Source organism: Sipha flava, unplaced genomic scaffold, assembly GCF_003268045.1.
Source record: "Sipha flava isolate LNK unplaced genomic scaffold, YSA_version1 307_pilon_pilon, whole genome shotgun sequence".
Taxonomy (NCBI): domain Eukaryota; kingdom Metazoa; phylum Arthropoda; class Insecta; order Hemiptera; family Aphididae; genus Sipha; species Sipha flava.
In genome coordinates, this window is record NW_020272984.1 from 1,268,279 (window position 1) to 1,280,574 (window position 12,296).

The 12,296-nt window shown below is 25.1% G+C and overlaps 1 protein-coding gene across 1 annotated transcript in view; it reads right to left on the reverse strand.

Annotated features, from left to right (window-relative positions):
* LOC112686427 overlaps window positions 1–11,693 on the reverse strand; it is a 34,311-nt gene extending 22,618 nt beyond the window's left edge. Inside the window, exons 1-2 of the mRNA XM_025558687.1 lie at window positions 11,159–11,693; window positions 10,976–11,038 (exon numbers count right to left, since the gene is read on the reverse strand). The gene's annotated coding sequence lies outside the window, so the exon portion shown is untranslated. The remainder of the gene's footprint in view (window positions 1–10,975; window positions 11,039–11,158) is intronic.
* Window positions 11,694–12,296: the final 603 nt, after the last annotated feature.

The window sequence follows — 12,296 nt, forward strand, 5'->3', positions numbered from 1 at the left end:
GTCGTTCGACTGCGATCGACCCGTGTAAACTCGGCTTTACCATGTTCATAATGTAGGTAAACGGTAAACATGTACCCCGCAGATTTAGACTGTCATGGGTCCAAAATATTAGTGCATAACTGAAAACAATATGAAAATTTAAGTAGTATATATCATTTAAAAGAAATATCAGTATATCTATCCATGAAAATTATAATTCTGAGGTGTTTAAGCTGAGTGAATGTAAAAGTCAGGCGTTGGGAATATTGGCCAAGAGAGTTACGAAATAAAAGAAGAAAAAAAAATTAATACATTATTGAGTACAAGGACTTAAGTTTTATGATTATCGATAAAGCAGCATTCGGATGATTAAATAACCAACAGTAATATATTCATTATATAAAAATAAAACTAAAATAAAAAAAAAATATATCAACAAAAAATTTCTATCAGTGTTTGGTGCTAAAATTATTTCAATTTTGTAATATTCTCAAAATTTTTTCTTTAAATTTGATATGTCTGATCTAGTAAACCTTAAAATTGTTTCTTTTTCACCTTCAGAAGAGACGAGACAGTATAATATTATTATCATGAGTTATTCATCAAAAATTAAGTACTAGAATAACGAAGATAATATAATTACACCATAATTTAGATATATGAATCCTTTACCTAAGACTTATTATCATCATATTTATATAATCAGGAAGAAACATACTTCATTTATCGTTAAATTATTCACTTGTTATGATATATACCGCAAAATGTAATAAATTATGATCAAGTTTAAAATTGTTTTAATAAAAATTCTTGACAAACATTTTACAAATTAACACTAGCATGCAGTACATTTTTAATTGACGTAGGGGGCTTTAATGATTTATATAATGCGAAATGATGTGATAACATATTCCATTGTCATAACCGAATAAAGTTAAAATGTTCAGGTAAATTAGAGAAAATTTGGCCCTACTTATAAAATACCTTGGCCACATATCGGATGGTTGAAGTATAAAATAGAATAATATATTTTTATTGTTATCTAATTAAAAAGAAAATAAGCTACGTATATTTTAATTTGTTGAAATAAGAGAAGTTTTTAATGTAATCATCTTACTTTTGATTGTAAATATTTTCAAACATCAATGAAACATATTTATGTAAAATGATAACAACTAATCAATCAAACATTTTTTTAAAGTTTGTATAATTTTTTTAATAGTGGATAGTAAATATTTCATAGTAAAATAATTGGTATGTTAAACATGTATTAAAAATATAATATACTTAAAATAAACTTTTAAACTAAAAGCATAAACAAAACGGTAATAGGAATATCAATATTATGTATTTATTTATGAATTAATGTTTTTAAATTAATTGAATGGAAAAATAAAATTAGTTAAATATTTATTATAAATCAATATTTATTAGATATATTGCACTATGAATGCATGTACAAGCTTATTCTGTTTTTACTTTTTGTTAATTAATTAAACAGTTATTTCAGAGTTTTTAATTTTTTATGTATATCATCATAATATATATTTTTCATGTTCAATAAAGCTGTCATTCCACCAAAAAACCATCTCCTAACTTATGAACTTTTAAACGAACCATTTCTTTTATATTTACATTCGTACTAATGAACTCTACAAAATTGGATATTCATCACTCAAGTCACTTCAAATTTTTTGTTTGTATGATTTACACAATCTGTACTTAAGTAATCTCTCTTTTTTACATCATAAAATTTAGATATTTATAGATTACTAATCTTCACTATTTTACAGGTTTTGGAATGCAGGTTTCACGTAATTTGGTCTGGTAATTTATATCCGGCGACAATTGATCCACAATATTTCATCCGGTTTAAAAAGAACCTGTATCAAAAATATCCTGCTAAAAACATTTAGTCACAAATAAATATAAAATATAAATATTTAGAAATTAGAATTATTATTTTATTTTCATAATTTATAAAAACGTCAGATAAAAAAATAATAATCAGTTAATATATAAATTATGAATTATTTTTAAGGCATAATAATATAAAATAATATATTGAAATTATAAAAATAATATAGAATACAAATATTTAGAAATAAAAATTATGAGCGATACCCTTTCAATATGTATTGATATTTGTAGTTTCATAGTTTTCTACTGTATTTTTAAGACGTTGGTCTATGTTTTTATATTTTCTTTTTTTGTTTAGAGTTATTTTCACCTAGAATAATTTTTTCTAGTTTTGCTTCTATTAAAAATCACAGTTTACCATCACTATATCAAACAGTAATTATTTTATGAAAACAATCTATACCATTTTTTGAGTACAAATAACCAAAACTATAATATAAAACCAAACAAAATGAAAAGCAAACTGTACTATTTTAGTTTTCATTTTGCTAAAACAGAATTACCGTTGTGAAAGGCCATTGTTGAAATTATACTGGAGGAAAAAAAAGTAACCTATAACTCTCCTCAACAAGTCAGGATTATTCGTATAATCCTATGTTTTATTCATTGATAAAATCTGTCAGATTCGTCTGTTATTCCTGTATAATAAAATTTAGTTTGATCCTTCTTTGGATTTCATCTCGTTAAAGATGGTAATTGATAAAAATGTTTTGGCTTATTAGATACGTATACGTGGTAAATTTAAATATAAATTACATTAGGAATATTGTTAGATTCATATTAATAAACGTAGAATGGTGATAATTTTATTATTTAATGCGATTAATTGTGAGTTATTTACAAATTGTAGATTCAAAATTAATGGTTTTGTGCTAAACAATTTATTTTTCTTGTAAATGGTATTTTTGATTAAAAATGCAGTTGTTTTATCGCATATGACCTTAAAACAATTATATGAATAAAAAATACTCAGATATTATTTTGTTGTTGATTTTCTTTAAGTAGGTGTAGTTGGAGAATATATTAATTTTGTGTAAATTATTAAATTTGTGTTTATGAATTCAAATAAACATATTATATTACATACAGCTACCGAGTAGGTAACTGATACTTTATTATGCATCAGGGTTCACAAAAAAGTAAACATCTCTGTAGTTTGAAACTTCTATGATAACACTTATGTATGGTAATATATGAAAAAATAACAAATTTAAAAAAAGATGTTATAAATATATCATATATGAGCACTCATTATTACAAATATTGAATATTGTTAGGTAATAATATTATTTATTTAATAATAAATATGAAAATAGATTAACATTAATTATTAAAGTAAATATTTCATAAACTATTCCATAGTAAGTACTTCATATTGTACTACTGATTTACCTTTATAATTCAGACATAATTTGTTATGGAAGTGGAAGTAAAGTGTAAATTAAAAGGTAACACCTTTATGTTTTCATATTTTGTAAAATTTATCTCAAAATAATCTTATTATTTTAAAAATATATAAGATATAACTTAAATTAAATATATCTAAGGGAAAATATACCATTTGAAATTATGTTTATAAATCTTTAAAATAAACAAAAAAAATATTTAGGTTGCAGTATATTTATTATTTATATTTTTTAACCAAATTTGTTAATATAAACTTTGATATAAAAATATGTAAAACTATGGTACAAAAATATGTTAATTAGCTAAATAATTTATATAAACTTAAAAATATTTAAATAATTTAATTACATCTTTATTTTGATTCTTGATACCTTGATAATACACTAAAAACCATATTATTTAAAATAAAAATCATGTTTCAAACGTAATTTGTTTTTCACGCCTCATATACACAATTACGTTGCATACCTACATTACCTAAATATTTTCCATAGTAAAATATGCGTGATAATTACATAAAATATTTATAAAACACGGAAATCTAAAAGTGGTTTTCACCATTTTAGAAATTTTTTCAGATATTTTTTTTTAAATTTTTTTCCATGAAGTATTTTAGTATCATAGATAATATGATCGAGTTTATAAATACAACAATATTGAAATATAAAACAGTTCAATTTTAAACTATTGATGAAGATTTATATAAATTAGTTTTATTTGTAAAGAAGAAAAAATAGATAATATAAATGTATAAATATTTGTTACGTAAAATATATTTTTTTAATAGTTGGTAACATCTGTTTTTCTGCAAATTAATCGAAATATTATGCAGAAAACTCTAATAGAAAATCATATTTGAACTCTTGAGATTACAAAATTATTGCTAGGTACTGTGATAAGCTATAAATCAGATGTACAGGAAAAAATAGATAAATTCAATAAACTGGATGTTCGAAGTATTACATTCTTATTTAGTAAAAATCTTTAAACCAATTTTGTAAAATTAAATCTATATGTGCGAACGGTTTTGGTTAATTTTGAATTTATTATGGTTAAATAAATATTATTAGTAAATGAAGTATGTTATATTTGCTTGGTTTGTTTTGACTATAAAATTACTGGTTGAAGTAAAAACCGATTACATAAATGTACTTTAATTATATTAATACTATATGTATAATTATTTATTTAAACTTTAAAGTGACATATTGCTAGATCATAATTCACAAACAATTATATAAAACAATCAAAAATGTATTATTATAATTTTTGAATTTAACTGTTTTATTTTACGGTAAAGTAAGAACTTTTTTTTTTTTTTAAAGGTTTCAGTTTTTAAGGTATTTTAAAATTCTAAACATATTTTATTTTAATTATTTTACTATGCATGTTTGAATCTGACTAATTGATTTATACGAACATATTTTTCCAACTTATAAAATAATAATAAGATAAATAATTTTCATATACTATATTTGGCATAAGTTGTTTTAGCTTGATAATATCCCAAGTGGGTAACAGTTTGAATACATTAAAGCGTTTAGTAAAATATTCTTGATTCATATTTCGTTAATTACTTTTTTAGCTGTTTACTTTGAAACTTTTTAGTAGGTATACGTATTTAAAATTAATAATATATTTGCTGATTTGTGTTTGAAGTGATCAAACTGTCGCAGTTAAGTTGATTTGTCAAATTTCTATGAACGATAATCATACAAAGTTTTTACTTGCATTGTTTTTAATTTTACATAAAACGAAATAATCATGAAAAATATACAAATATTTTGTAGAACGTAGTTACATAATATTATAGATAATAACCATTGTTGTTGAAGCTTTTTGGATCCAATAAAAATTAATATATTTAACAAAAAGATTTTATTTTATAAATCATTACTTCACTAATTTCATTGTTTGTGCTCGTTAGTTATTTACCATTTCATTAGCGGTAAATTTTATAGCTATTATATTAAATCCATAATACGATTAAGCACATGTGAGTTATTTATGGGTATAATGAAATTACAACTCGATACATTAGGATAATAAATCAATAATTTTTAATGAAAATTTATATTTAAAGCCGTATTCACTTAATATTTGATACAAGTTTTTGGACCAATATGAACATCTACTTTTGGCGTGTTAATTATTAGATATACATTTTTATTATAATATGAAACCAATAGATTTGAACTAGTTATTGATATTGATCGACATGCATATAATTATTTTTAATCCTCACACGAATTATCCATTATCGGTTTTCTCATATCCATTAAAAATATTGTTATAATAATAGCTATATTAAAATAAATTATGTAAAGGCTCTGTTCCGGTAGAGAGTGAATTGTTATTATTATATTTTATACGCATAACAGTTCACGAATAAAACACAAAACGTAAAATCAGTACAACACTTAATAAATTATTAAAAATATAAGTGATATAGTCTTATTTTCTAATTCAAATGTTCAAAATTTAAAAATTGAATTTATCTCACATAGAATTAAGAAGATTTTAAACTACCAAAAAACCATATTATGCTGACACTTTTATTCACCGCTGTCAATATAGTTATTGCATCCAAACTTCACTTGATTCTTAACGAAAAAGCAGTGACGGGTTTGTCATATATATATACACTAATCGGAATTTGAATTAGTTGGCTTTGTCATGTTAAAATGAGTTCGAAAAAATAATTTCTAACCGTCACCCACGTGTAATGAAGGGGAAAACGTTTTCAAAACAAAAATATCTACCGTTACAAATATTATAATTCAACGATCAGTACAAAATTAAAACGTCTGATATTTTGATGAAAATCGTTTGTAATTTTTTGATTTTTCGTTGAATAAACACGTCTCACAATCCATCCATCAAACTTGTCGAATACGAAGTACCTTGTCATGATGAGTAAATTGTATGTAGAAAGGTTGAAGAGAGAATGTTTTCATTAAAGCGTTTTTAAACTTTAATTTTGCGTACTAGATATAATTTATCAAAATAAAAAATAAAAAAATTTATGTAATCATTATTTAAAATGTTGATAATCATTTTTTATTGTTTTAGAAATTATATTTATTTCCTAAAATTCGTTTATAAAATGTATTAAAAACAAAAATAAATTCTATATTTTCTATATAATGAGAAACTTAATAAATATATTTAATATTTTTCATAAAGAAATGTTTATCGTTTTTCGTATTATATATTATTATATATTAAATCAGTAACGCTCATCGAGTTTTAATAAAATATATACATGTTGTCAAGAAGCAGTACGTGGCTGGTAAGATTCACAGAATGGTATATTTGTCTATATGTATTGCATATTAGTAAATTATTATTACGTAAGGCATATGTCGATTTGTTAGCATTCACTGGTAATTAATAATTAATTTGGATCCGGAGTGGTTACGTCGATTATCTTAGCATATCCGCCGTGATAATATATATATACAATTATAAGCCGATAAGTCACTTATGTGAGACCACCATATTGAGGAATCCTTAAATGGGTGTCAATTTAAAAATAATTATTTATACGTATGTTTACGTCAATTTAGGAAATAATACATTTCTTGATCGGATTTTTTAACGTTGAGTCGAACATTTTTTTTTAAGCTTTTTAAATGAATACACATTTATATAGGATATATATTTTGCAGTTTTTTTTTATAAAAATTACTAACCATGTGGATGAAACCATGTAATTTTTCAAATTGAGTTTTCGAATATACAAAAAATCATGTCGAATCTATTTTTTCGTCATTTTTCATGCAGAGGTTATTTGTCTCTTAATGATTTTCGTTTTCATAAAATGTATTAATTAATCATTTTGTAAAAAGTATAGGTTAATATATTCCATGTTCATTTATGGTTTTCAACCTTTTTATATATTAACTACAAGCTATGAGTAACTGGTATAATGGAAGTTTATTAATTTTATGTCTTTTATTAGTACAATTAATTCAACTTTCGTATTTTAGTTTCATCATAAAATATTGTTTGATGACCAAAATTTTACTTCAATTCGTAGAGACAGTATTTATAGTAATCCAAATCGTTAATTTCTTTTACGTGCATCTATTTTTATTTGATAATTTCTGCAAGAAAAGAAATTAGAAACAGTGAAAATATCTCCCTGCAAATAAAATATGTTAACAAAAAAAAAAATAAATATCACTTAAGTTATCTATTGAAAATAGAATAAATTAAATGGTCATGAAAATAGAGTTTAGAACTTTTGTTTATAAAAGTGTTTTTTAAAATATAATGTAAAAATGAAAATGGAAAAGAAAATATTTCGAGAAAATCGTAAGCAATTGTGGTAGATTTATCGTAAAATTTTAGTTTATATCATGTAGTCATAATGTTAATGAACACAATAATTATGTGATAAATAAGCGGTAAACATTAAAAAAATATATAGAGAAGGTTTGGTAGTTTGGTTTCCTTCCAAAATATGATGCAAATAGACAAACGAGTAAGAAGTATGTAAATATAAATAAGCAATAATTGCTTTTAAGTGGTTTTTGGGTTTTTAATTCTACTATTTTAATTTTAATTTAATTCTACTATTTTGTCATAAAAAATTATTTCGAACGTCTTTAATTGTGTGGGTTTCATGGTACTCGGTAAATAGTGAAATTAAAATATTTATTAATAAGATTACTCTTCAATTTTTTTAAGATGGCTAAAACTGAAAATTATTTTATAAATATTTTATTTGTACGTTTTAATATTTTTACTGTATGGAAATTTTTATTTATAAATAAGTTGCAACAGTCACATATCTATGATGAATAGTGAACTAATTTAATTATTTCAGTATAAGATATTTCTTTGTTTCCTCGTCAAATAATAGGAAAACAATAAATGAAAAACACCTACACATTTATTATTAAAATTTAAAATAAAAATATTTCAAAATAAAAATACCATGGTACCTTTATAGTCAAATTAGATACACCCAGTGGCGCACATTCAAATTTGCTATGAGAAGGATGGCTTAAAAAATAATGCACTTCAAAATCTACCTATTTTTTCAATAATCAAATGCTTAAAGGTAGAGGCGTAGTCGTGGGGGGATTAACGGGCTATAACCTCCCCTTCAATGGTTCATCTTATTTTTTAAGATATATTAAGACATAGGTGTAATATTATATTATAATATGTTATATCATAGGTATAATGTTATACCCGTACTACCAAACATTAATTTGTTATAAATATTATTTCATACATCTTTCTTAAAAGCTTGTACTAAAATAGTTGTATAAATAAATGATCTATTTATATTCATACAAACATGCATTTTTTAGTGAACATAACGATAACACAATCATAAATTTTGTTTTTATTCTTAGTTCAGAGCGTAACAATAAATAGTTTAAAATATCACCTCATAACTTTTTTAAAAAAATAATTTATGAATAAATTATATATTATTTTTTAATCATCGTATGTTTTTAACATTTAAATTATACTAAATTTAATTAATTTTATTATTATAATGATAAAAGGATTTGTTTTTTATTACCAAGAATATGTTAAATATTGCACTATGTTTAAGTATATACTTCGGTTTTTAATAAATAAGAATAAGTAATTTGATATTATTATTTAAATAAAAGTAATTTTGTATAAATTTTGATGTAAGCAGTTTGGAATATAAACCAATGATTATGGACTTTAATATTTCATATGAGATTATGTCAAAAAAAAAAAAAAAAAATTAAATTTAACGAATTGTATCTAATACAGTAATCCCTCGTTATCCGTGGATTTTTAATTCGCGGTTTCGATTATCCACGGTTGGGTCGGCGATAACATTTTATTAATACACATGATAAAATTTTATCTTTATTATACCCATACTTATAACAGATAAGTTACATAAAATACATACCTTAATATGCACGGTTAATTTGTTATATCTTAAAATTGTTCAGTTGTTGGTTGATATTAGTGCGTGACACGTGTGCCGTTGTATTACTATTTAATTTAGTACCATACTTCATTTTAAATGGCTTTTCAATAAATAATCAAATAATTGTAAAACATATTAACCTTTTTGTGATTTTTAAAATTAAATACAAAATATGTACAAAATAATAAAAATTAAAAATTTTATGTAAATAAAACCTAACTTTCCGTTTTACATAGCTTTATGGTCTTGTTATCCGCGGAACTTTGCTGGAACCTAACCTCCGTGGATAACGAGGGATTACTGTACAATATTTTTGATAAAATAATCTAATATCGTAATAAATGAATTATAAGCAAAAAATTTTTGTTTTAAGTTATCGAGTATCTATAATTTCTATGAGATATTTGTTGTCTGAACCTGTCTCTTTATGTTAACGAGAAAATTTATTTATTTTTTTAAATAATAAAGAAATGTATATCTTTACAAGAGTATAATAGTGAGATTTTACCCAAGTATTAAAATTAAATTATATGAATATATATAATGAACGCACTTTGGATATTTGTGTATTGTTTAATTCATGTTAAATACAAGTCAAAAATTCAGGTATTTAAAACTTCTCGATTCGGGTTTTTCTCAATGTCACTGATTTTCTCTCTTGAGAATTTCTTTTGACTTATGATGAAAAATCCTGTCGGATTAAGTTATGTCAAAGTCCATGAATTATAGAAGTGGAAATACGTTTATATTATGCTTTAATTCGAATTTAAACTTTGTTTCACTTTTAAATATATTATATTTACATGTTTCTTATCTTTACCAACGTAGAAGTAACATATATATTCTTTTTAATTAATGCTTTGTTAGATTTTATAAAACTCTTTCTGTCAAAAACATTGTCTTGCAAAAGTTTTATTTAATTTTTATTACCAATATTTTGAAGATACCTGAATATATTTGTATATACGATACTGTCTAACGAGTACAACCAGCACTCACAAAACTAAATGGGGCAGTTTGCACTTGGTATATAGGTGTCATCAAAAAGTAATTCGATGTATTATAGTTAATTCGTTATCAATTTAATGATAAATTATTTAGCTTCAATATTACTTGATGTATTCAATACCATCGTTTACCAGTGTTAAAATTGATATTGGTACTCTTGTTATATAGAATTTTATGTTCCCATTGGTTATAATAAAAATTGATCTTTTTTTGTCTAAAATATGTTATTTTTTTTCATACTATTTATATTGTTGAATTATAGTTATGATTAAATTACATTAATTAAATGTTTGTATATACATAAATAAACAAGTAGTTTACATATTGAAATAAATAAATAAAACTTAGCCTGGAGTATAATTATTAAGTATAACCGGGTTTGAATTAAAAATTCATCGTCAGGTGTATAAAAAGTCAATGAAATCGTCACTGAGTATGAAAAAATAAAATAGCGATTTTATTGACTTTGTATATACCTGACGATGAACTTTTAATTTAAAACCGTTTGTCCTTTACAAATATAATGATACTTCAGGCTAAGATTTAATTAATTAATTTCTATTAATAAACTATTTGGTTATTTATTTTGATATTAGTTCACGAGTGTTAACCATTTAATCATTTTTATTTTATTTTTTATTATTTTATTAAATATTTAGTTCGGTGATATTTTAAACATTGCATATTATGTTCTACTTACATTATTGTACTGTAACGAATGATTACCTTTTTTTTAACGTTTAAAACTGCGAGAAGTGTTTTCTGCACGAATCGAAAAAGAAACCTCGCCTATGGACAAAACAAAGAAATCGTTTGTTCGGTATTCAAAAAATTTTATGCGCTAAATATAATAAGCGCCAAGAAATTATTTTTGAAAGAAAAACGTAAACGTAAATTGGCAATGTTTACCATCTCCAATGCTCGTTCTGGAAACAATTTATTCCTTAAGAGAGTCGTTAAAACGCGCGTATGTTGCGGTCCGACTCGGTCAGGTTTAGAGGCCCACAACGGCGACGGTCCAGTCGTTTTTGTACGCAAAATCCGCCCGCATAATACGTATACGTGAAACGCGTACAGCGCATTCACCCCACACGTGTACACATTACACACATATATAATATTGTGTGCGATTACGGTGTAATTTCCAGCCGGACGCTCGGATTACCACCGCCGCATGGCGTTCCCTCGAGTTCCGTTTTTTTTTTCTCTTCTTACAGTCCGTGTGTCCGTTATCACATTATTACGTCGTTAATGTTATCGCCACCGTCGTAAGTAAGGCTATACTTATACGCGCAACCCTCTTCCCTGCCGCCGGCCGACCGCCGACCACGTTGTCCTAAGCCTAACCACATACGCTTGTGGCACGAGTTGAGACCGGCAGTGGGGTATCAAGACGCGCACGAGTTATAACGGCAGCACGACAACAACTAAAAACCGTACACGACGGTGGTCCAACCACTACTATCGCGGGGGCTGTACACAAAACGATTAATCGTTTGCGGGTGAGCAGGTTGGAAGCTGCGGCGGTGGATCGGTCCTGGTGAAACGTCCTTCAGTCTCGACCCCGCACAACACGGTATGACCATGTAACAACAAACACACACACGCACGCAAATACGTATATACACTCACTTGCGCCACATTTGGCCTAGTTTACACGCCTGTGGCTAATGGAATATAGCATTTGGCCTGCATGCTAGTATAACTGGTACACAGCGATTTGTACGCTTTGTGCACGTTTAAGCAGGGTCGACGGTTTATGCGATTGAATAAAGAACGCAAAATTGTGGGCATTGGGTAGACCATTATCGGTGTATGCTAGCCATTGGTTAATTTTTCATACCTATAGTTTTTATAATTTGGTTAGTTTGACGGAACATAGCGTAAGTGGAGAATGCTGATTGATAAAGTAAACAAGTACATTTAACGTTACAGTTATAATTATAATACGCTTACTAAACAAATTAATCAGGACTGAACTTTTTAAATATCTCCCAACAATGTTCAAATAGATTTATTGGACATTGTTGGATATTTTTTGGAATTT